Source organism: Ursus americanus, chromosome 30, assembly GCF_024610735.1.
Source record: "Ursus americanus isolate L20-20 chromosome 30, mUrsAme1.1.p, whole genome shotgun sequence".
In the NCBI taxonomy this organism is placed as follows: domain Eukaryota; kingdom Metazoa; phylum Chordata; class Mammalia; order Carnivora; family Ursidae; genus Ursus; species Ursus americanus.
The window spans coordinates 1,484,681-1,510,484 of NC_142156.1; the positions used below are offsets into that span (position 1 = coordinate 1,484,681).

The window sequence follows — 25,804 nt, forward strand, 5'->3', positions numbered from 1 at the left end:
AAAAAAAAAGAAATTAAAAAAATAAATTAATTTAAATACAATTTAAAATTCAGTTCCTCAGTCCCACTGGCAGCATTTCAAGTGCTCAGTAGCCAGCTGTGGCTGATGTTGGCCAGTATAGATATAAAACATCGCCATCATTGCAGAAAGTTCTGTTGGGTAGAGCTGCCAAATCAGGACAGGCTTCCTGGAGGAGGGGCAGATCGCAGAGAAGGGGTTCTGGGAAAGTCCCTGGGTGGCATTGTCCTCAATCCCCAGGAAGAGAAAAGCCAGAGCTGGGAGGAGGGGTGGGAGTGTTGGCTCTGGAAACAATGTACAACCTGACACCTCTTTGGTCAGGGCATAATCTCTGGGTGTGTGCTGGCTGGCAGCCTCTCACCTGGATGGGAGGATATAGGAATGCAGGGGGAAATCGGCTGAAGGGCTGAACCAGGCACTCCTCCCCCTCTTGAGGCCAGGAGCACTCTGGGAGTTGTAGTTTGGCACTTCTGGGATTTCCTCAAAGCTTGGTAGAGGCTGAAGGGCTGACGCTGGACTGGGGCTGGGCATCTCTTGGGGCAAAGATTTGGGGAGGGCTGGTCAGAGCTGGGGATACGCCTGGGTTTCGGGGTTCTGCGGGTGGTGGCAGGAGGAGGACTGTCTTCTCCCCTCTGGTGCTTACACTCTGGGATAGAGAGGAGATGGAGTACTAAGAGGTCTGGGAGCTGAGAAACACGAAACAGTCAGTTAAAAACCCTCAGTCCACACATTCCAGTTAATCAAGATTTGCCCTGGAGAGACGGGGAGTCCTTATAAGGTTAGAGAGGAGAGGGAGCAGATGATACGCTGTCAGCTGTTGGTCATTCATGCTTTTAACCTAATATTTATTGCGCTCAATATGTATTGAGTGCTTACTATGTGCCAAGCCGTGCCTAGGTTCTGGGAATCAGGAGTGAACAAAAGAGACTAAAGTCTCTGCTTCCAGGAGCTTTAGAGAAGGCAGCAGACAATAAACAATCATTTGCCTTTGCTCCTAGAACATACAGCTGTTTTGTAAAACCCCGTGCTGAAACGTGGATTTTGACAGATTTTAACTTTCAATGCAACCATTTTGTCTCCTACCCTAGGGGTGTAGTCATATTAAAAGCCACTGAGTTGGGTTCTATTAATGATTGAGGCAAGAGAGCTTCCCACCAATTCTCCCAAAGCCACAGTGTGATGTTTTCTCTCTCTCTCTACCTTTTTTGAGGTCTGATTTACAATAAGTGCACATGATTTTAGGACCTCCATTATTCATGCCCAGTGCATTTCCTTAGGAGGCCGTGTCACCAGTGCAATTCAACTTACTTGTGCAATTATTTTTTAAGTGTCTGTAAGTTCTACAGGAGCCCGGATATTGCTAGCTGCTTTAGCACTGGGCGCTCAGCACCCAGCATACAGTAGGTGTTTAATAAAGATGTATGGCATGAAATGAGTGCAAGATAGCAATACAGGCATTTTCTTGTTTAGGGGCAACTTCCCTATGAGTCGCTCAACTTGTCCCCAAGTCTTTATACCCCTGGCTCCCACCACAACACAATGGCAGCAGCCACCCCACACAGTAGGCACCCCCCAGTGCAGGGAACAGCTTCCCGCCACGCCCGCGGTGCAGTGCCCCTGCCCGCCACGAGGGGGCGCGAGCGCCTCGCGCAGACCCCGCCTGCTCCCCGGCGGGCGCCCGCAGCCCGCACGATTCAATGGGCGAGTCTTTACCCAGCGCCTCCTGAGTTCCTGGGCTGCCTTAGGCTCTCGGGAGCGCAGGCCCGACGGCAGGCCGGCACCCGTGGCGGGGGACCCCGGCCGAGGTCTGGGGGTCGTCCTGGGAACCCCGGCCCCGACCACGAGCACGTTCGGAGTCGCGCGCTGCGGGGGTCGCGGTCGCAGGGCCGGAGCGCTTCCGGGAAGAGTGACCCCGCCGCGCTCGCGACCTCTGACCCGCGAGATAGTCCCCAGGCCTAGGAGCCTGCGGGTGCTCGCCGCTCCTGCCGGCCGCGCTCCGCCCCGGGCCCTTCCGCGCAGGCGCCGCCGGCCGCAGTTCCCATGGCGACGGGGGGCGCTTCCCCGCCCGAGGCCCCGCCCCCAGCAGGCTAGGCTGCGCGGGGCCGCCGCGGCGCGGGCAGGTGCCGCGGGCTGCGGGCAGGTGGCGGCGCGGCGCGGGCAGGCGGCGGCGGCTGCAGGGTAGGTTGTGCGGCGGCCGCCGGCTGTGGGGGCGGGCTGTCTGCCCCCAATGCCCGGTCCGGGAAGGGGCTGGGGAGGCGGCGGTGGGCGATGGCCGCCAAGTTTCTGCTCGGCTGAGGCCCCGGGAGAAAAGTTGGCAAAGTTGGCCGGGAAAGAGGTGGGGACCCGGTGGATCTCCCCCGGCTTTGGGTCTGCGTGGAGGGGGGATCCCGATTTGCGAGCCTAGGGATCTGTCTCCCGAGACTTGGGAGTGGATCCCGCGGGAAGATCCCGCACAGGGCAGCCAATGGATCCCGCACCACCAGGCTGAAGACTTGGGAGCCGATCCCAGGAGTGCATTGGGCACCGGCGGCCTGAGGTTCCACTCGATATCCAGCTTGGGGGTGGCGGGGGTCGGTGATTGGAGACTGGGAGCCAGTTGATCCCCACCCCCCACCCCAACCCCCCCACGCTTGTCCGAGCCTTGGCAGTGGATTCCGAGAGGAGATCTGGTGGCTTGGAGCTGGGGGATCGCTGAAGATCGGGTACCCAGCCTGGAGCGGCTAGGATCTGGACGTCCGTGCGGGTTGGAGGCCCGGAGGTGGGCACCGGGAAGCGGGGGTGCCCGGCGAGGCCGAGCCCGGGGCGAGAGGATCCTGCGGGCAGCGGGGGTGGCGGAGAGAGCGGCGCGCGGGGCCCCTCGGGCTCCGGGGCTCCGGGGCTCCGGACGCGCCCTTCCCGCGGGGCCTGCGCTCCCCTCCCTGCGCCTTCCCTGGGCTGAGGCGCCCTGATGGGATTAAGGCTCGGTCCCCCTGCTCCTGGGCAGGCTCGGATGGCCCTCATCCCGCTGGCGGCGCCGCTCCGGGCCACAGGCGGGGCCCTCGGGAAGGGAAGTAGCCCCCTAACCCCCACCCGCGCCCCGACCTTTCCACACCCTCCTGTCACACACAGGCTTCGGAGCCGGGGCGCCGCGCCCTGAAACCCTGCTCCCGTCCTGTAGCGGGGTGTGTGACCTCCGCGCGCCGCCTTAGGTGGCCTGGGCTTCCTGCCGGCCGGGACTGAACTTCTCTAGCCGGGAGCAGCCATTACCTTCTGGAAGGGGAAGGGCTGTACCTGTTGCACAAAGAAATAGCTTTTTCTTCTGCAGCTTCTTTGTGACCTTGGGCAAAACACTTAACCTCTCTGAGCCCAGTGTCCCCTCTGGGCAAAATGGGGTGGGATTGGGGGGTCAAAGTGCTCCGTGTTCGAGTGGCCGGCAGGACTAATAGGTGTGATAGGTATGAAACAGGTAGGGGCTCTGTCAATAGTAGTGGGCCCTCGTTCTGTGGCCCTTTCTTTCCCAGGTCCCATCCCCTGCACTTCCCTTACAGGATCCGGGGAAAGCTCCAGAAAGGCCGCTCGCTGTCTTTTTAAGCTGCAGGATTAGAGAGAGAGTTAACTGGATCTTTCCTCCGGAGGGGTTTATTGCCCCTGGGATCCTCCTTGCAGGGAGAAGCTCTGGGGTTTGGCTAATCAGTAACCAGGGCACTTGGACGAGGCTTCTCCCTTGGCTCAGCTTTCGTTTTCCTAATCCGTGGAGGCTCCTGGACAAACATGCACTCACCTCTAGACCCTGGCGTCTCATCCCTGGGACAGTTCCCAAGGGACGCTAGCCCTGGTCTTGGTGGTTGTAGGGGAATCGTTTTTAAAGGATTTATATGCTGGACAAGGGTGCCGTTACCTGAGAGGAGTGCAGGGATCCGCCACGGTGTCTGGGCGCCTGGGGGCGTGTGAGGGCGCTCCTTCGTCAACCAGTGTGCGTCTTGAGCACCTACTATGTCGCAGACACAGGGCCACGTAGCATCTGTCCTCCTGGCATCACATTCCAGCAATCCACTGTGGCAGCTCAGTGCTGACTTGCTGTTGGGGTTGCAACCCTCACCCCAGATTCTGGGGGTGGAGGACGCCCCCCTCACTTGGAGGTCCCCGGGGGCTTTTATTCAAGGCTGACCTTGACAGGAGGATGGAATGGCCCACTGTCCGGCCCTGAGCCTATCTTCCTTCACAGCATCTCCAGAGTACATCTTTGACCAATTCAGAAAAAGAACCCCCGCGAAATATTTTAAATGTGCCTCATGCATGCATACATACGTACGTGCAATAACTGTTTCAAGCCATTGTGTCAAAGAGGAGGCCAGCAGTTACGACGTTGAGGGGTAAAGCCTGGTGAAAGGAGGCAGTTGTCTAGAGCGGAGAGTTCTGATAATGGGCAGAGGGGGTGATGCCTCCCTTCTGGCAGGGGGAGGGGTGGGGGTCAGGGGGTTTAGTTTTTTGGAGAGCTTGCCAGTGGGAAGAGGATGGTGTGATGGGCCAGGAAAAGGGAACAGAACGGCCTGAACGCAGGAGGGAGCATGGGGTGTTGGCAGGAGATGCTGGCCGGGGCCAGGTCAACCATTCGCAGGGGTTTGGACTTTATTCCAGGGCTGTGGGGTGCTGCGGAAGTTTCTCTGTGGGAGAGGGTCAGATGTGTGTTTTGGGAAGCTTGTCTTGCTCTTAGGAGGAGGCTCAGAAGCCAGTAAGAAGCTGCTAGAAAAATCCAGATGAGAGGTGGTGTTTGTCCAAACTTGAGAGGCACATAGTTGAAGACCCCCTTCCTGGAGGCGGAGCAGTGTCTCGGGAGGAGGAACCCCCCTGGGGGCCATGGCCTGAAGATCGCACCAGGATTCCATCCAATTCAGCAGACCTTGCTGAGCGCCCCTGCGCTGCCTGCCCAGGGATGGTCATAAACATCCACATCCTTGGGACTTCACGCTTGTACTTGCCACCTTCCCGTGGGAGGGAGCGGGGCTCGTTATTCCCATTTCACAGATGCAGGACTGCATAATGTGGCAAGGTCTTTGCCAGTCACCGTGGTGGAGCAGGGATTTGAACTTGTTTCCAACTTGCAGCTTGTGGATGTTTGGAATCTGTGAGGTGGAGTAGAGAAGCCCCAGGGTGGTGAGGCTGAATCAGCTTGCAGCAGGGTAAACCCAGGCAGGCTTCCAGGAGGAGACGGGGATAGAAAAGAGGGAGCCCGGGGTGGGGCTGGGGTTACTGGGGGCATATCCTGGCCATGCCTCTCCTGGCTGTGGTCTTGGGCATCATACTCATTTTGAGACTCAACTTCCTCATCTGTAAAATGGGCTCACGATAGGCTCTTCCCCTCACTCACGGGGTTGTTTCGTGAGTTCGGGGAAGCAGTACATAGAAGTGCCAGGCACAGTGTGTGCACTGGTCCACGCTCATTAAGTCATGGGTATAATTGTCATTTTGGCTTGTCATCAGGATGTGTTACAGGCAGGGAGCGCCTCTCCCAACCTGGTGTGTGTGGGGGTGGGGCGTGGGGGGCGGGGCAGCTGCAGGTGACACTTGAGCTGAGTCTTGAAGGATGAGTAGGAGGCAAGGGGAGGACATTCCAGGCAGAAGGAGCAGCCCAGGCAAAGGCATAGCTCAACTGGAGAATTGCGTGCTAATTGGTAAGCCCAGAGCACAGAGCGTGCTGAATGAATGAAAGACCATCGGGAATAGAAATTCTCTTTACACCCTCTGCCACTCCCTAAATACCCAAGCAGGAAGGTTTTGCCAGGTTTGGGATATAAAAAAGGGCAGGAAGGGGGCGCCTGGGTGGCTCAGTTGGTTCAGCGTCTGTCCTCAGCTCAGGTCATGATCCTGGGTCCTGGGATTGAGCCCCGCATTGGCTCCCTGCTCAGTGAGGAGTCTGCTTCTCCCGCTCCCTCTGCCCCTCCCACTTCCTCTGCCCCTCCCCCCAATCATGCTCTCTCTCTCTCCCTCTCTCTCAAATGAATAAATTAAAAAAAAAAAAAAGAAAGAAAGAAAAGAGGGCAGGAAGATCCCTGTCTAGAAGTTCAGTATTCCTTACCCCACCCACCGAGGCAGAAAGGACTGTGACCCCAGACAAGCCGCTTCCCTCGTAAAACCTCAGTTTCTTCCTGTGTAAAATGGGACAGTTGGAGGGAATGTAAGTAAAGCACAGAGCACATCAGAATACCCGCTGTTCACCGAAGCCCTCATCTGTGCTGGGCTCTGGGCTAAACTCTTTGTTCTTTTTTTTTTTAATTTTTCACAACAAATCTGGGCGATGCCTGTTTGGGGACAGTTGGTTTTGCAGTTTATGAAGCTGAGGCTCCGGGAGTCCTATCCACTCCCGCTTTCAAACTCCTGTCATTTAAAAGGACGCCGACACACTGATTCAGTTGAGGGACACACACACGTAAATACACCCACATTTTCCCCCTTCAATGTGATGAATATTTTATTGAGCGTTATATGTGGGCAATTCAAAAGAGCCTCTGCCCTCAGGAATCCACTCCTCAGGAATTTGCTCAATCAGGGGGGAGGAAAAAGTGGAGGAAAAAGTGGCGGGGAGGTCAGGGGAGACACGTATGCAAATGATCACGGATTGACTTCTGCGTCTGCTTCGTATCACGGCTCTGTCAGTTCATTGCTCATTAGATGACCTTTGAAGTCTGCTACAGCCTTGTCTCTATTAAGAATATAAATATGTCCCCAAAGCGTGATCTTGGGACATTTACATCACTAAGGCAGAAGTGACGTACGTAGGTACGCTGTATGTATATTTCTATTGTGAAAGTAATATGTAACACACCAGTACGCCAAAGATGGCAAAATGATATTAAGTGACAAGTGAGTTCCCCGCGCCAGTCCTTGTCACATTCTATTATTGGTTATTTTTACGTTCACTCTGGAGCCACATGGAAGGAATTGAATCTTGGTTTTGCCACTTACCGGCTGCGTGACCCTGGGCAGGTGATGTAACCTCTCTGAGCCCCAGCGTCCTCGTTAGTGACCAGGGCTAAATCGCGGGTCTTCCTTCTGAGGGTTTTTGTGCAGAGTAAAGAGAAGGGCCTGGCACGTGGTCGGTGCTCAGTATGCCTTGATTGTTACTGTGCTTGTTACGTGTTGTAGTGGAGTCGTTACCCTTGACCTCCTCCGCCTCTAGACTTTATGCTCCGAGAAGGCAGAGACCCTATCTATCTTGTTTGCTCTGCAGACGGTGGTGGAAGAAACAATGAATCCGTACGTGTAGACATACTCTTTTAACAACAGCGATGATAAAACAAAGAATTTCACACATAAATTAAAAATAGATTTGGATCCTTTCCCATTTCAGAATGTGTTGACTGACCCTACTCTTTAAAAAGCTGAATAATACCCCAACCCCTGAAGGCGCTGTTGGTTACCGGACGGATCCCCTGTGGATGGGCGTTGAGTGGCTTGGTTTTTGCTGTGACGCCCAGGGGTGTCATAGACATCGCTGTTCTGTGTGTTTGCGCACTTCCTGCCTTCCGATCAGACGGCAGATTCCAGGGTGTGGAGCTGTTGGAGTAAAGGGGGTTTGGGGTGTGGATCTCACCTGCCCCGTTTCCCTCCTGAGCTGTTGAACGCTTCATATTCCTCCTGAGGCTGAGGGGGGGAGCAAGCCAGTTGGTGCATTTCAGGGGGAGGGAACGGTGGATGGCTCCGTCTTACTGGTGGTCACGGGGTAGCATTTGGGGTGACTGTAGGGAGGGTGATCATTCCTGCAGGCAGCACATTTCGCAGCCCTTGGGTTTGAATCCAGCCTTCTGGGGCCGTGTCCTGGAAGAGACTTGCCCATTGTACACACAAGTCCACCTGCTTCCCCCTAGAGATAGGTGGCTGTGTATTAGTCCCGTTTTCCTGTGATAATACTGTGTAACGAGCATCTCCCAAGTTCCTTCCAAGTTCTCGACTTTAATAGTGAACCATTTGTTTCATGCTCTCGGGTCAGCAGATGACTCCGCTGAACTTGGCTGGGTTTTGGGGGGCAGGCTGGACATCAGGCTTTGAGTTGGGTGCGTGTCTGCCCCACGTATCTTCATCTTGATAACCAGGCCGATGGGCAGTGGCTTTTCTCTGGTGGACGGTAGACGCTCGGGAGTTCAGTGGGAACCTGTGGTGCGTCAGAACGTCTCTTCTAGGAACTCGGGCGGTGTTCCTTCTGCTCTGTGTTGGTACAAGCAAGTCACACGGCTGAGCCCAACGTCAGGCACGAAGACATGTACTCCCCCGACGGCGGCTGAGAGGGAGGGAGTATGTTTCCCGAGCAGTGACACAGCCCGTCACAATCAGGTTTCAGCAGGGCTCTCTCTGCAGGAGGAGACCTGGTTAGAGTTGATGACCCCAAAGAGGTGGTGCACGTGCGTGAGCCTTAGTTTCCCCATCTGGAAAATGGGCATAATGTGCCCTGTCTGGCAGAGCTGCTGTGAAACTCAAGCACGACGTTGCGGAAGCAGGTATCTCGTGTCTGTGATGTGAGGTGTGAAGGTGAGGCACCATTGTCTTGATTGATTTTTTTTAAAGATTTATTTATTTATTTGAGAGAGAGAGAGAGCGTGCGCACAGGAGGAAGGGCAGAGGGAGAGAGGGTCTTAAGCAGGCTCAGACACGGGGCTCGATCCCACGACCCTGAACTGAAATCAAGAGTTGGACACTTAACCGGCCATCCCACCCAGGCGCCCCTTGATTGATTTTTGCTTTGGATTTGGTTTACAGTTCCTCAGGCTGTGGTACCTGCAGCCTGTGAGGCCAGGGGAGGCTCTGGAGGGGTCAGATTTCCAATCAGATCCCAGCTCTGGCCCTTCCACCAGTGACCTTCCACCAGTCTCATGACCTCTCTGAGCCTCAGTTTTCCCGTCTGTAAAGTGGGTGTAGGGTCCACGCTTGTGACTGTTAGCAAGAAGGGCTGTGCGTCACTTGGCATGACGTGGCCACACTGCCGCTGGTGCCTGTGAGTGTGGAGCTGATGTGGTCCAGACTGGGGTGGAATGTGGAATTCTGCAGAATGGGATATTCCCAGTACCCCTTGGGAATATTGTGGGGAATCTGCATTCAGACTGCCTGGGTTCAAACTGCAGCGCCACCACTCTCCAGCTGTGTGACTTAGGGCCTGGCAGTTAAACCCTTTGTGCCTTAGTTTCCTCATCTGTAAAATGGGAGTAATACTAGCGTCTGCCTCATTCACTGGGGAAATACATGGCGCGTGCTAATGAATGTACGTGCGTCAGCATTATCTGCATTATTATCTCGTGTTATTCTTAGTCCACAAAGGCCCAGGGGGGTTGCTTCTGGTCCTGGGAACCCGCAGGGCCTTGGGGCAAGGGGTGAGGAAAGGGATGTTTCTGGGACCTCTGCCCCCTTTGCTGCAGTTGGAGGGCTGTCTGTTAACGGGTCCCGTTTATAGGGGCTTCTGCTGGGTGTCAGGGGTGGGTTTCCGAAGGAAATTGGGTGGGGTAGGTAGAGGTTCTGGGGTGCCCCGTGCATGGGATTCCTGTGTGACCCCACGCAGGTTGCTTCACCTCTCTGAGCGTTTCCTCATCTGTAAGGTGAGTCTCAGATGGGCCAAGGTGTCACTGGAGGCACGAAAGGCTAGTCTTTGACCTGTGTGAGCCTGGTGGCTTTCAGCCCGGGCCTCTGTGCCCTCAGAAGTTTGGGGTTGGGGCACCCAGGTGCTCAGTCGGTTAAGTGTCTCTCGGTTTTGGCTGAGGTCATGATCTCAGGGTTGTGAGATCGAGCCTCACATCGGGCTCCATGCTCAGTGGAGAGCCTACTTGGGATTCTCTCCCTCTCCTTCTCCCCCTGCCCTTCCCCCTGCTTGTGCATGCTCCCCCCCCCCAAAATAAATAAAATCTTTTTTTAAAAAAAGACGTTTGGGGTTGATGACTGTAGGCTGCCTTTCTTCTCCTTGCTGAGACTCGGCTTTTGAGAACAGTGCTGTTATTTAGAGTAAAATAAAACCAAGAAGTAGAGAGCATTCGTTCTCTCCTAGGCATGTGCTCATCTGTGTTTCCTTTGATTCTCATGGCCCCATTTTACAGAAGAGAAAACTGAGGCTCAAAGAGGGAGTCGCATGCCCAGGGTCCCTCCTGGGAAGGGTGAGTCGAGATCCAGGAAGCCTGACTGTAGCGCCTGGGTCCTGACCCCCCACCCCCCGCCACCTCCCTGGTGGTGAAGCAGGACAGAGCTGGACAGTCCCAGCATTCTGTCCCCTCTCCATCACGTCATTGCTGTATGACTTTGGACAAGTGACTTGGCCTCTCTGAGTCTCAGTCCTCCTCTGCAGAAAGAAAATGCTAAGATTTTCCCCGTGAGGTCCTTGTGGGACTGGGTAAGAAAACCATAGAAAGCTTCCTGCACGTAGTAGGCCCTGGAAAGACGGGAACCCTTCCCCCCAAAAAGATCACCTTAGGGTCTTTAAAACAAATGTGTGTAAGACACGCCAAGGACTTGCTTTATAAATCACGATCCAAATCTCTCTTGCTGGTGGTGGCAGCAGAAATAGTAACAGGAGCTATAATCAGAAACAGCAGTTAGCTTGGATTGACTGCTTCCTATATTCCAGCTCCTCGGACGGACACGTGGGTCGGTGCAGTATTTTATCGCATCCTTTACGGAATCCCTTCTTCGGCCTATGAAGACAGGTGTTAGTGTCGTTCCCATTTTACGGATGAGGAAGCTGAGCCTCTGAGAGGCGGGGTGCCTGCCCCTCCCACCCCGTTGGCAGCTAGTGGCAGGCAGGACACACCGGAGCCCCTTCGTGTGTGAATGTCGCCATCGTGGGTGGTGTCCAGCTGTACTTTCAAAGGCTCCGGGTCAGGCTGCAGCTCTCCGCCAACTGTTTATAATTCTTTTCTTTTTGTTTTGTGTCCTCAGTGACCAAAGCCCTTTCTGGGACCAGCCTGTTTGCCCGGGGAGGGAAGGAAACTCGGGGTGTGCGGGGTCTCCCGCAGAAGGAGATGCCAGTGGGCGCGTTGGGGACACTGAGGTCACCGTGTGAACTGGCACTGGCCGACCTGCCCGGACATGAAGGCTGGGCCTCGGTGGGCGCTGTGCCCGCGGAGCGCTGCCGGGGGCCCTGGGCCCTGGGCCGGCCGTCACTGGTGGGGGAACTCCCAGGGCCCTTTGGCCTGGGAAGCTGCCCACGATCGTTTCTTTCATTTTAGGCCCCAGCCCTGGAAACTCCTGCCTTTGTTTCTGGAACTGATTACCTGCACGCCAGGGACTGTACTTGGCATGTGAAGGGATCCTAGGTCATGGGAGAGAACACAGAGTGTAGTAGAGTGAGTTTTGAGCCAGAAGTCAGGACTCTGGGTTCTCATGCCAGCTACTCTGCTGTGTGTCCTTGGGTGAGCCCCTTTCCCTCTCTGGGCCTCTTTCACTGGGGAAGGGGAACTGGCTGGGTAGCTCCCAGAGCCTCTTGCTCACTCAGCTTGAGGTAGAAGTGGCAGAGTCTGGATTTGAACTCAGGCCTGTCTCCTGCAAACCCAGACTCCCTATAATAACGCTCAAGGCAGCCCGATGCCTTCTCCCCATCTTCCGCTGACCCTGTGGGAAATACCGTCCCTCCCCTGAGAATTTCAGTGCAGTGCTCCCTTTTTTCCCCTGGGACAGTTGATCTTTTCCATCTTTGTTATTTATTAAGCACCCACTGTATACCAGGGCCTGTGCTGGGTCCCTGCCCTCTCAGGGGAGAGAGAAGAGGAGGCGGAGAGAGGTGTGCTCAGGGCTGTGATGGGGATTGGGGGCCCCGGGGGCACGGTTCTCCTGGTCGCCCTTCTGTCAGCTTTGCAGCCAAACGGTTTCCCGTGATGCACTCGGGATTTGGATGAGAGGGGAAGTGTTGGCAACTAGCAGACCGCCTTCTTCTTGGAGAGGCGACAGGTGCCCGGTTACTGTCGGCACTAACCCTGGAAAGGCCGTCAAGCCTCCCAGGATCGCCTTTGTCCACAGGCCTTAATCACAGCCCCTCTGCTTTTCCTTCTTTTGGTTCATTAAAAATGGGGGTTTTGTTGGAAAAAGGGGGGGCAGGAAAAAGCTTCGGAGGAATTTTTGGAATGCCCAGCATGCTGGCTGACCCAGCAGCACAAGTGTGAGCCATCTGCCCTGGCTTTAGTCGGGGTTGCCTGGGCTTCCGCGGGGGCTCCGTGGGTGTCACCCAGTTCCTGTTCTGAGGCCTGAGTCACCCCCGAAAGGTGGCTCTTCCATGAATGGCAGCAGCAGCCTGAAGGCACTGTCCGGGTTTGGAGCCATGCGGCTCTGGCTGTTGGGTCCCCAGCCACGGGCGTGACTTCCCTTCTGTGCCTCAGTGTTCACACCTGTGGAATGGGGATGCCGATGCCTGCCTCCCAGCCTGGGGGGGGGGGAGCTCTCAGCGAGGTCACTCGGATGAACGTGGGGTGCAAAGCGAGTTGCTGTCCATGCTGTCCCGTTGGGGGGGTGGGTGGCGCTGTTAGGTGAGGCCCCCACCATGTGCATGCCTCTCTCCGATGTACTGCGGGGTTCTCGTACCTTTGTAGTTACACTTGGTGGGTCCTTCTGCCTTATTCGGCTGCCCTCGCCTGGCACGTGGTGGCTTGAGATTACTGCTTGTTACGTGACTCTCATTTCATTTTCCAAATTAGTAATTTTTATCCTCGCTTTGTCCTTATTATAACACACATTATATACGTTTATATTATAATACATTATTTTCACTGTGGAACACTTAGGAATACAGATAACCCAGAAGGAGGAGATAAAACTGTTGTAACCCCACTTGTAAAGATAACCAGTGGTAATATTCTGAAGTATGATTTCTAGGCGTGGCAGTCACACCGTGTGTACGAACCGATGATTGAAAGCTGTCAGCACCATGTCTTGGGTTTCAGAACGTTGGCTTTATTCTCAGCTGGTTTGGTTCAAATCCTGGCTCTGGGACCTCCTAGCTGTGTGACCTTAGGCAGGCCACGTCCCCTCTCCGAGCCTCCGTTTCTCCTCTGTAAAGGGAGGCTGCGTGAGGATTCGGTGAGTTAATGTATGTGAAGGGATTAGAGGTGCCTGGCACACAGCAAGCGTGTGATTTCTCTAGCAATCATTTTATATGTATGTGTGTTTTTTCCTGGGGTTGAGCGGTGAGCCCCTTTCTAGGAATGTTGCAGCGTACAGCTGGTGGATTTGGACATTAGGCTGCGGGGACCCGCAGACCACCTCCTCCAGGGAGTGCCCCGTGCTGCTCCATTTCATGTCAGAGATGGGGGCTGCTCAGGATGGGGCTTGGGCCGGGTGTGTTGGCCCACACAAAGCGTTCTGGATGCTCTTACAAGCCAGTCCTGATCCTTATCGCTCAGGGATGTTTCCTGTCCCCACGGAGGCCTGGGTGTTATCCAAGTTAAAGCAGCTGGATGGTCCCTGGGGCTGGAAGTGGCCCCTGGAAGATGAGCTCACCAGGAACGCTTCCTCCTCCTCCCCTGGCTGCAGCTGTGGCTTCGGGATGGGCTCAGCACCCCCGGAACAAGAGGCAGGGTCAGCCCCTACCTCTAAGAAGGTCTGAAAACTAGGAAGTCACCTGGATGCCAGCAGGACCTGGAGGGCCAGAGAGAGGAAGGGGTTAACGGGGCCTGGTTTTCAGAGGTGAGTTTCAGGTTGGTGATAGCCATGGAGGGAAGTGATGTCACCCCCGACTTGCTCTGGGACCGTGGGTAAGTTAGGCAACTTGATCGACCCTCAGTTTCCCTGTCTGTAAAATGGGGCTAGTAGGAGGTTCCCCCCCCCCTTATAAGGCAGTTGTGCCACAGTCTGTGAAGGCTGCTGGCAGAGCCAGGCACACAGTCAGGGCTTCCTCCCAATGCTTGTCCTTTAGGACGTTTGTAACAAAAAGTGCTGGGTACTTACTGTGATCGTCAGCCGGAATTCTCGTAATAAACGGTAGTTGAAATTGTTAATAATGCTACTGTCTTGCGTCTGATTCCGCATTGCTTGGGAGTATTTTTTTTTTTTTTTTACAATTTTATTTATTTATTTGAGAGCGAGAAAGAGCATGAGCAGGGGAGGGACAGAGGGAGAAAGGAGAGAGAGAATCTCATGCAGACTCCACGCTGAGCAGGGAGCCTGACGCAGGGCTTGATCCCACGACCCTGAGATTGTGACCTGGGCGGAAATCAAGAGTCGGAAGCTCGACCGACTGAGCCCCCCGGGGGCCCCTGGTTGAGAATACGTTTAACCAGAGCTCCACGCCTTTGACCGTGTGATGGAACATCCCGTGCATAGGAAGTGGTCGATGACAGGCAGCCGTAGTGGTTCACTATGTTTATTTTCCTGGTGCCCTGTGGGGCTGCTTGTACGCGAGGCAGACACCCCAACCCAACGTCTGTGATTGGGAGCACCTGCCCCTGGGAGGGTTTCTTCTGGGGCTGATCCTAAAAGCCACTACTAGTTTGCATCGTCCCTTGTCCCCCTTTAGTGGTCCCCCAGGCCCCGTTCACCCACCTCAGCTGCTCTGGAGGATGGCTGCTGAATCCTGGGGGTACCCCTGGGGTTCTCCAGATCGGATATTGTACCCACAGCTTGGCACATCCCAAATGTCTCCCAAACTTGGGAATGAGTAATCTGGCTCTTCTTGTGGGATGTGGTACTGAATTCGCAGCCAGAAACTGTATTTCTTGGGGGGGGTGGACCACAGAGGGGGAGTCTGGCTTGTAGGCAGTGTTGGGAGACAGCTGGCCTTGCGTGCTGCTGGCTTGAGCTGTGCCCTGGGCGTCTCCTTGACACGGCTGTGCCTTTACATGCCACCATCTCCAGAGAGGATTCTTCGACAGTGCTTCCACGGGGAACGCGATCCTGGGGGATTTCAGCTTCCAGAGTGTGTCTAGTGTGAGGCGTAGTTGTTGGGTAGGTGGCTGGACCAGGCCTGAAACCTGAGATGATGCTGGAGAGAGATGCTAAGCTCTAAGTGTAACTGTGGGGGTGGCTCTTCTTACAAAAACAATATAGAATTATTGTAGAGGGCGGTTCTTATTGCAGAAACAATCCAGATTCATCGTGGAACACAAGCAACACACACACACAACAAAACACCCCACGAAGATCAACCAAAATGTGAACCAAGACATATATTACGGTGCTTAACAATAACTAAGATAATAGGATTAATGTTTATTGAGCCCTTGCTAGATGCTTTCCATGCTTTATTTCATTTCACGCGTTCAGAAAACCATAGTCGTGGGAGATTTGAATTCAGGACCCTGAACTCATGAACACATGGTCAGAAGCACCCAAAGGACGTGGTCCTCCGTTGATTCTTCCATCTGCCCTCCATCTACTTTTCCATTCCTTCTCCTCTCCATCCTTATATCTACCCACCTATTCTTTTCTGTCCACCGACCCATCTGTCCATCCATCCATCCATCCATCCATCCATCCATCCATCCATCCATCCTTCCATCCATCCTTCCACCTACCTATCTAACCATCCATCCATCCTTCCATCCTTCCTCCTACCTATCTAACCATCCATCTGTCCATCCATCCATCCGTCCATCCATGTACCCACCCATTAATTTGCCCACCCATCTGTCTGTCCATCCGTGTATACTTCATGCATCCATATAACCACCCATCTACCTATTCATCCTTCTGTCCATTCACCCATCCATCCATGTACCCGTGTATGCATACATCCATTCACCCACCTATTTACTCCTCATCCGTCCCTCCCTCCCTCCCTCCCATGCAGCTATTTATCGAGCACCTGCTCTCTTCCAGGCAACCCTGTATTAAGGATACAACAGGATTCAGTGCCTTTATGGGCCAGACATTCTAGTGGGGTACATGGTCCCATTAATAAGACAGTTTTATTTATTTTTTATTTTACTTATTTATTTGGGGGGGGCGGGGTGGAGAGACAGAGGGAGAGGAAGAGAGCGAATCTTAAGCAGGCTCCGTGCCCAGCATGAGCCCGACTCAGGACTCATCTCACGACTCTGAGATCATGACCTGAGCTGAAATCAAGAGTCAGATGCTTAACTGACTGAGCCACCCAGGCGCCCCAAGACAGTCAGTTTTAGATTGTGGGTAAGACCAATGGTGAAAATAAAAGGTAATATAAAAGTTAGGTATCTGGTTTTTTTGTGTTGTTTTTAGAGTGTTGTTTTTAGAGTTTTTAGAGTGCGCCAGCACTCGGGGAGGCAGAGGGAGAGAGAAAGAGAGAATCTCAAGCAGACTCCATACCCAGCGAGGAGTCCGGTGCAGGGCTCAATCTCACGACCCCGAGCGGATGACCTGAGCCAAAATCAAGAGTCAGAGGCTTAACTGATCGAGCCTCGCAGGCGCCCCCAGGTATCTGTTTTAGATGGGAATAAGGGAATGGCTCTTGGAGGAAATTAACTTTGAGCTGAGACCTGCAGGCGACAAAGGGGCTATCTGAAGAGCCTGGGGGAAGAGTTCTGGGCAGAGGACTGACAAGTGCAAAGGCCCTGAGGCAGTGGTAGGTTGGAAATGCTGGAAGAACCAAAGGAGCAGAGGAAGCAAGGCGGGAGGTACCGTGCAGGGCGACGTGGGGTTTATGGTAAGTGTGGAGGCCCTTCGTGATAGGATGTGGGTTTGGGTTTTAAAGAGATTCTTCTGACTGCTGAGCAGAGAATGGACTTGGGGTTGAGGGAGGTTGGAAGCCTGGAGGACAGTGAAGAGGGGGTCATCCAGACCACACACTCCTGCCCCTCTTAGTACATACCCCAACCTACAGTCTGAGGACTATGTATTTATTTCTCTAATGTCTGTCTCCCCTATGGGACTCTAACCCTCAGGAGGGCGGGGCTCTGTCTCATTCACTGTCCTGTCCCCAGTACGCTGCCTGGCATACAGTAGGTGTGCTCGATAAATATTTGATAAACGACTGGTGTGTCCCAAAGAAAATCTGGGTGAAAATAGCAAGGAGGAGAGTGAATAATAGTGATGACCAGATAATAATAGTAGGAAGCCCTGTTGGCGTTTGGAACAGTGGAACGTGCTATGCTGGGCTCCTGCCTGCCCCTCTGCCCTCCCCCTGTGCACCTGTGCGTCCCTTGCTGGGCTGGATCACAGGGAGTTTTGGCAGCTCCCGGAGGCCCTGGCACCTGGCAGGCCATCAGCCAATCCCTGTCTGGTTCAGGTGGGGCTCACTTTCAGGAAAGGACTTATCAGCCTGGGCAGGGCAGGCTTGGGTGAGGCCTCTTGACTGGGTAGGAGGGACTTGTGTGCGGTTGAAGACAGAGGTTCAGAGGGCGAGCCCCACTTTGCCCAGCCTGTGACCTCAGGCAGGTCCCATCCCCTCTGTGAGCCGCAGTTTGTTTGCAGAGCCGTGGGGGTGACAGGAAAGGATGCTGCTGTCTGTCTGTCCCCTAGGATACTATCGCCAGACACTGTGTTAACTCACTCAGTTCACATGGTGGCTCCAGGAGGTAGGAAGTCCTCTGGTTCCTGTTTTCCAGATAACGACACTGAGGTCCAGAGAGGCAAAGTCATTAGCCCCGATGGCCACTCCGGAGGTGGGATTTGAACCCACTCTAGCTTGTGCTTTGAGGACCTAATGTATCACTTCAGTGTTTCCCAAGTTCCGGTCATTCTTGATTCACCTTGAGCTTTGTTCGTGTATGTGTACCACCTGGACTGTTCCTCAGTTGACTTCTTCCTGAACTTGACTCACCTTTTTAAACAGCAGTTTTATTGAGATATAATCCACGTACCCTACGATTCTTCCATTTAAAGTGCCTGGTTGGCTCAGTCGGTGGAGCTTGTGACTCTGGATCTCAGGGTTGTAAGTTCGCGCCTCACGTTGGGTGTGGAGAGGACTTAAAAATAAAATCATAAAAAAAAATAAAGTATACAAATTCAAATTACAATTAAAAATAGAAATAACGGTACAAACTTCCAGTTATAAAATAAATCATGGAGGTGAAAAGTACAGCCTAGGGAGTATAGTCAATAAGACTGTAATAATGTCATTTTTTGACAGCTGGGGACTACACTTAGCTCCTTACTACACTCAGTGAGGAGCCCTGAGTAATGTAGGGAATCGTGGAATCATTATGTTGTACACCTGAAACTAACAATGCTGTCTGTTAATTATATGTCAATTACCAAAAAAAAAAAAAAAAGATATGATCCAGCAATTCCACTTTGGGGTAGTTATCTGAAGGAAACAAAACACCGATTCAGAAAGACACAGGCAGCCCGTGTTCATTGCAACAGTATTTATAGTAGTTAAGGTATGGGAGCAACTTATGGGTCCATGCGTAGTTGAGTGGATAAAGAAGATGTGGTCTATAGACAAGGGAATATTATTCAGCCATAAAAAAGAACACCATCTCTGACATGGAAGGACCTTGAGGGCATTATGCTCAATGAAATAAGAGAAAGATAAATACCATATGATTTCACTTATATGTGGAATCTAAAAAAATCTCCCCCCCCCAACAAAAAGAACCAAACCAAGCTCATAGATACAGAGAACAGATGGGTGGTGGCCAGGTGGGGGCTGGGGGGGGTAGGTAAAGTGAGTGAAGGGGGTCAAAGCTGTAAAATCAGGCCTGGACTGCAGTGTACAGCACGATGACTGTACTTCCTAATACCGTATGGCATATTTGAACGTTGCTCAGAGAATAGATCCTGAAAGGTCTCATCACAAGAAGAAAACAATGTTTGTAACTATGGTGATGGATGTTAGCTAGAACTGCTGTGGTGATCATTTCACAATATATGCAAATATAGGATCACTGGGGCGCCTGGGTGGCTCAGTCAGGTGAGTGCCTGACTCTTGGTTTTGGCTCAGGCTGTGATCTCAGGGTTATGAGATAGAGCCCCGCCTCGAGCTCTGTGCTCAGCATCTGCTGAGATTCTGCTTGAGATTCTCCCTCTTCTCCCTCTGCTCCTCCTGCTTGTGTTCTCTCTCTCTCAAATGAATTAATTAATTAACAAACACATATAGAATCATTGTGTTGAGCACCTGAATTTTAATGTTTTATGTCCATTAGACTTCACTAAAAAAATAAAAGTACATAAAAAGAAAAAAATTTTTTTTAAAGATTTGATTTACCCATTTTAGACAGAGAGCGAGAGCGTGAGCGGGGAGGGGCGGGGGGAGAGAGAGAATCTGAAGCAGACTCTGCACTTAGCATGGAGCCCAGTGTGGGGCTCGATCCCAGGACCCTGAGATCATGACCTGAGCTGAAACCAAGAGTCAGATGTTTAACTGACTGAGCCACCCGGGTGCCCCAAAAGAAAGAATTTTTTAAAAGGGTACGATTCGGTGGTTTTGATATTCATGGAGTTCTGTAACCTTCACCATGATCAACTCTAGAACATTGCTATGACCAGGTAAAGAAATCCCGTACCTGTTAGCCGTCATTGCCTGCGTCCCTCCAATGGCCGCGGCCGTGGGTGTACCACCACTAATGTCCTTTCTGTCTCTGGTGATCAGCCTGTTCTGGATATTTCATATAAATTGAGTCATACACCGTGTGGCCTTTTGTGACCAACTTCTTTCATTTGGCTTAACGTTTTCAGGGTTCGCCCATGTCATAATGCGTATCAGAAATCCATACCTTTTTGTGGCTGAATAATATTCCATTGTATGGATATATCACATGTTGACTCATTTTTTTTTTTTAACTTAAACATTTTACAGATGTTCGATGGGCTAGTTACCTCTCATGTAATACGCACGGAACTATATCGGTAGCATATCCCACATGTGCGCTGGTGTACTTGGGACCTCGCCTTATGAACTAAGGCGAGCTGCGTGCTTGTTATATTTGGGATGTGGGAGCAGGTGCAACAGGAAGTTTTACGCTCGTCCCACGGAGGAGGAAAGCCCATCTTATTGCGCTCGGTTTTGCCAGCCTTCATTGCGCCCATCCCCGTATTGAATGGTTGAAACACCAAAGTGCTGGTTTTGCAGGTCAGCGGGGGTGGAATATCGTAATTTCAGGATGACCCCACCAGGTGGGCGATAGCGATCCCTTTTTCCAGATGAGAACACTGAGGGTCAGAGAGGGAGGTGACTCAGCACTGGGACCCACCATCCCTGCTCATTTCCCTTGGCCTCCCTGGCCTCCCTTGGCCCACAGCGGTGACACTGCTGACTCACTGGCAGGGGACGGGTGTTTTGGCTTATTGATCAGCAGTGGGGACGGGTTTCCCTGCACCGTCCACACTCCTCTCTCTGCAGCATGTCTGTGTGCTGGGCGGCCCATACCGACCAGGCAGCTGGCCAGGGACCCGGCAAGTGTACCGATCTGTGGTCTTCGGGGCCTCGGACAGCCCCGTCCTCCCTCTCCCCGTCCCGAGCCAGGTGTTGGGCACTGCGGCAGCCCCGGGGGGGGGGGGGCGCTGAGCTGGCAGGTCCCCCTGGGGAGGAGTGCTCCACATTTGGCAGTGCTCTGTTTGTGGAGCAAGGCGGCAGAACCCCCAGGGGTGGGCATTGGATCCGGGCCCCAGCAAGGCTGTCTGGATTTTCGTGCCTTTTCCTTTGGAAGTTTTCCTGTCTAGGGGAGGGAAGAGAAGGCTTGAGGAGGATGACGGATGTTTCGCTCAAGGTCACACAGCCAGCGAGGAGCTGAGCAGAGGCAAGAGGTCAGGGTTCCTGCTGCCTGATTCACTCTTTCCATGGGACACCCTCCCGGCAGGCGCCCCCTCGCCCTTCCACCCCCACCCCCACTACTGTTGGAGGGAGCTGCCCGTGCTGCCCCCCTCTAGCAGGTGTGAGTGGGCTCAGGGGAAGCGAAAGCTCCCGAGCTGTCTGGGTGGAGCCCAAGCACCCGCTGGCCACCCGCAAGCCGTGGTCACTTCCGTGGGTGACGTGGAGGGCCCACCAAGCAGCTTGAGAGAGACATGAAGATGTTCTCAACACCCAGCTCCCCGGGGGCTAAGGGGATGGGTTTGCTTCCCTTCCCCACCTGTTCCCCACAGGCCAGGGTCTGCGCCCAGCCCAGTCCATGGCTGCCTGCCTCTGGCTGGGCCCGAGTCCGCTGGGCTTTGCAGGAGAGATGCCACGGACTGCCTTCCTTGCCCCGGGGTGGGCAGAGCCTTGCAGGGACCCTGCCAGCCCGAGGTGGGGGAGGCAGAAATGGGACGAGACCCTGTGGAGTCACAGCCCTGTGAGGATGACCACAACTCCATAGAGAGACAGACCGGAGTTCCAGAATTGTCTCCGGACAAGTCACGTGTGACGGTGGCGCCTCCTTCAAAGGGCTCTGTAAGCATTGGGCCCGTAGTGGGAGCTCCACACATGGCCTTGGCATTGGGGAAGAGGAGAGAGCAGAGCAGGTGGGCTCTTGTCTCAGGCAAGCCTGGGTTCAAGGGCTTGTCTCCACCGCTTGCTGTTTGTGTGACGCTGGGCAAGTCCAATCCTCAGCCTCAGTTTCCGCGTTCGTACAATGGGAATGATTGTAGAATCGCCTCTTAGCGGGCTGTTGGGAGGACTAGCGGACATGCTCTCTGTGAAGTTCTTACTACCCTGGTGCTGGGCATGTCCTTGGCAGCTGTTGTTATGATTGCTATTAGCGTAATAATAATAATAATAATAATAATAATTTCACGGTATCAGCGTCAAACCTATCTGTGCATTTATTGAATGACCTTGCAATATCAGGGTTGTTTCCTTGACAAAGGGGAAACCAGCAGAGCTCCTCCTGTAGGGATTTGGAATAAAATGTTTGGCCTGAGGCCAGGGACTCTGTGTCCTGCCTCTCTGGGCCCTTGATAAACGAAGCGGGTGGCCTGACGGAGGCTAGCTGGTGGATGATAGGCGGGTCCACCCCAGCCTTCTCCTGGGAGCAGCTCCCAAGTCTGGCCTCTTCCCGCCTGTGGGTCAGGACCAGAAAGGCCTGAATGTTTCAGAGATGCTCTAAGCCCGTGGCCACCTGGGGGCATCCGCCGTCCCTCACCCCAGCCCTGGGGTTCCGGTGGGGCCCAGGGATCGGATGTGCTGACCGTTGGGACCAAGGGCTTGGCTTCTCGCTGTTAGACTCACTGGAGGCTGGGGCTGGAGGAGCAGGGGTCGCCGAAGCCCAGAGAGGGCAGGGCACTGGCCTGTGTCACCCAGCAAGTGGAGGACACAGGGCTCTGGGCAGGGATATCTTATTTTGCACCGAATGAACCTCTGTCCTCAGAGTTTGATGTCTGCACCTCCCATGTGCGGCACATAGATTCGTGGCCCCGGACCCACGTATTCTTCACATGGGTATCCTTTAGAACCCCAGGGCTCTAGCAGGGTCTGGGGGGGGGCGGTAGTAGTCACAACCACTGCGGTGATACGGCTGTCAGCGTGCGGAACACGTGCTGCGAACCGGGCCCTCCGCTTCCCTCATCCTCCCGAGGGCCCCTTGTTTTTTATACCCATGTTACAGATGAGGAAACTGAGGCACAGAGAGCCATGTGCACTCACCTAAGGCCGCCTAGCTCACACGTGGTTGAACTGCGATAGGAACCCCGGTAGCTGGGTGCCAAGACCATGTCCTGGCACGAGATTTTTTTTTTTTTAATTTATTTTTAAATTGTGGTAAAAAATATACATCACGTGACTCTACCGTCTTAACTATTTGGAGGCGTGCAGTCCAGCGGCATTACGTACGTTCACACCGTGTCCGCCACGCCAGCATCCCCCCCGCCCCCGCCGTTCCACCTTCTGTCTCCGTGAGTCTGACCGCTCTACGTGCCTCGTGCGTGTGGCACCCTCCGTGTTTGGAGTTTGTGGCTGACTGAGGCCCCTCGGCCTCCCGTCCTCAAAGTTCGCCCGCGTTGTAGCCCGTGTCGGAATCCCTTGCTTCTTCAGGCTGAATCGTGTTGTATCGTGTGTGTGGATCGAGCACGTTGTGTTTATTCTGTCAGCGGACACGCGAGCTGCTCCCACGTCGTAGCTACTGTGGATAATGCCGCCAGGAACGCGGGTGTAGGGTATCTCTTCGAGACCCTGCTTTTATTTCTTTTGGGGTGTATACCCAGACGTGGGATTGCTGGATCCTGTCCTAATTCTGTCTTTAATTCTCTGGGGGACCGCCATAGTGTCGTCCACACAGCAGCTGTGCCATTTCATGTTCCTGCCATTTCATGTTCCTGTGATTTTCTGCGCGTGGACTCCAGCGCCTCCACGTCCCCGCCAGCGCTTGTCCTCTTCTGTGATTTTGATACCAGCCATCCTGGTAGGTGTGGCTGGCACCTGCTTTTTGTGGAAGAGCCCTAGGATCTGAGTTGGTTGGGCCTTGGTTCCTGGTAGAACATGTGTTGCATCACGATGTGCTTTCTGGAAATATTTTGGCCTCCCTTACCGACTGTGAGCTTTCACAGGACGCACCCGGTTCCCCACAAAGGGCTGGCCTGGAAATAAGAAAGAACCTGTTCCCCAGTGACTCAGGGCATGCCCTGGCAGGTGTCGTTTTGGGGAGAAATGCGTAAGGCCTGGGTCCTAATTCTCCCAGGATGCTTTTCAGACCCCGTGGACCCAGCCCGCGGCTCCCTGGGGAAGAAGCAGGAACCGAGTCCCCAGAGCTTGGCTGCTCTGAAGAAACCCCCCAGGAAGCTTGAAAAAATCCGGATGCTGCTGGGTTCACCCTCCGGAGGCCCACACTCAGTAGGTCTGGGATGGAGCCTGAGTATCTGTAGTAAAAAAGGAATCCCGGGGCGCCTGGGTGGCTCAGCGGTTAAGCGTCTGCCTTTGGCGCAGGTCATGATCCCAGGGTTCTGGGATCGAGCCCGGCATTGGGCTCCCTGCTCAAAAACAAAAAAAAAAGAAATCCCCCGATCGAGCCCCACCCAGGTGATTCTTGAGGGTACCTGGCCCTATAACATATTATTTGGCTCTGGCTAGGGCTAAGGGATTTATCCCAGAACTACCCAAGGGACGTGTGTGTGTGTGTGTGTGTGTGTGCGCGTGTGCGTGTGTGTATGTATGGTCTGCATCTTTGCTTGAGCGAGTGAGTGCATGGGTGGGTGAGTGAATACAGAGGCCCTCAAGCTCTGTCATTCACACACTGTCCCGATTTTGCCATGTCTGTTTGCCTCCAACGTTATTAGTTGCCTAATATTTTCATAGTACAGAATATTAATAGTATTTGTATCATTATTATAAATTGAGAAAACCAGCATCCCTGGCCATCAGTAGTTTGCTTTAAGAATACAAACAAAGGAGTGGGCTGCCTGGGTGGCTCAGTCGCCAAGTGTCTGCCTTCAGCTCAGGGCGTGATCCCAGGGTCCTGGGATCAAGCCCCGCATCAGGCTCCCTGCTCTGCTGGGAAGCCTGCTTCTACCTCTCCCACTCCCCCTGCTTGTGTTCCCTCTCTTGCTGTGTCTCTCTCTGTCAAATAAATAAATAAAATATTTAAAAAAAAAAAAAGAATACAAACAAAGGAGGCGCGCCTGGGTGGCTCAATCAGTTAAGCCTCCGACTCCTGGTTTCCGCTCAGGTCGTGACCTCAGGGTCGTGAGGTCGAGGCCTGTATCGGGCTCTGTGCCAGTCCAGAGTCTGCTTGAGATTCTCCCTCCCCCTCTGCCCTTCCTGTTCCTGCTCGCTCATGCTCTCTCTCTCCCTCTCCCCCCCCAAAATAAATAAATTTTTTAAAAAATAATATAAACAAAGGAGACCAAACCGTGTCGTGGTTCCAACTGCATACATGCTGTCATCCCGATGGGTTTGGAGCTGGAGGCCTTGCACTGAAAGGGGCGATGAGCAAGTGTCCCACCAGCATTAAGTATAGCTGAGACCCAGTAGAGGCTTTCTCCCGGCCGGACCTACTTTTCTTCCACGAGTCAGTGCCATGTCACATCCAGCCCGGGACTGTGTGCCTGTCAGGCTTCATAAATGCCGAGTCAGGCACTGACGGTGTGAGGCAGGAGCCTGGGGGGTGACAGCGAGTGGGGGTCCCAGTGGGAGTCGGGGCAGCCCGAGTCCGGGGCCTCCCTTGCCCCACGGTGGCCCCAGAACCTCAGGGGTTCAGAGCATTTATCTACAGGTTCACTGAGCTGAGACAGGTCCCTGCCAAGGAGGTCAGGCCCTCGGTCAGGCGCAGGGTGCAGAGGGCATGGGCCTGGCCGCTGGGAGTCAGGAGGGAGAGGAAACCTCTCCTGCGGGGCCCTAGTCCCCGTGCGGTGGGCATCAGTGTCCTGGCTCCTCGGATCCCCGGAGTGGAGGCCAGTGGTCTGGGTGCTGGTCCCTGCCTCTTCTTGGAGTGCGACCTTGAGTGAGTCCCTTGACCTCTGAGCTTCCCGTGGTGCATCTGTCAAATGAATTCGTTTGGGAAGTACCACTGGATGACTGCTGTGGGCCAGGATCCAAGCTGTCCGCTGCAGGAAAGCTGGCAGGCAGGATCCCTTCTCTCTGCGAGTTCATGGGTTGAAGAAGAGGGGGCAGAACCTTGCAGGGGTGGGGGGGAGTGGAGCAGGGTGCTTTGGAGGAAGTCTGGTGGAGGTGGTTTCTCTGAGGGCTTGGCTCCGGCTTCTCTGAGTAACAAGTCATCGCAATCTGCATGGCTCCAAAGACATTTATTCTCTCACACTCTGAAGGCTCGAAGTCCAAAGTCAAGGTGTTGGCCGTGCTGTGCTCCCTGCAAGGCTCTAGGGGAGGGCCCTTCTTTCTTCAATCTTCTGGTGGCTTCTAGCAATTCTCGGGGTATCTTGGCTCCTATCTGTATATCTGTCTCTTCTTTTCTTCAAAGGATACCCGTCATTGGATTAGCCCCCCGCCCAAATCCGGTGTGACCTCAGTAAGAATTAATTATATCTGCTCAGACCAAATAAGGTCATCTTCTAAGATTCCAGGAGGACATGA

The 25,804-nt window shown here is 53.8% G+C and overlaps 1 protein-coding gene across 2 annotated transcripts in view; it reads left to right on the forward strand.

Annotated features, from left to right (window-relative positions):
* The first annotated feature begins 2,114 nt into the window (after nucleotides 1–2,114).
* KIAA1671 (KIAA1671 ortholog) overlaps nucleotides 2,115–25,804 on the forward strand; it is a 185,853-nt gene continuing 162,163 nt past the window's right edge. The window contains exon 1 of one of the 2 annotated variants that reach the window (XM_087857177.1): nucleotides 2,115–2,196. The gene's annotated coding sequence lies outside the window, so the exon portion shown is untranslated. Of the gene's footprint in view, nucleotides 2,197–2,627; nucleotides 2,777–25,804 lie in introns of those variants that run through there. The other variant, XM_045791197.2, reaches the window with a different exon arrangement.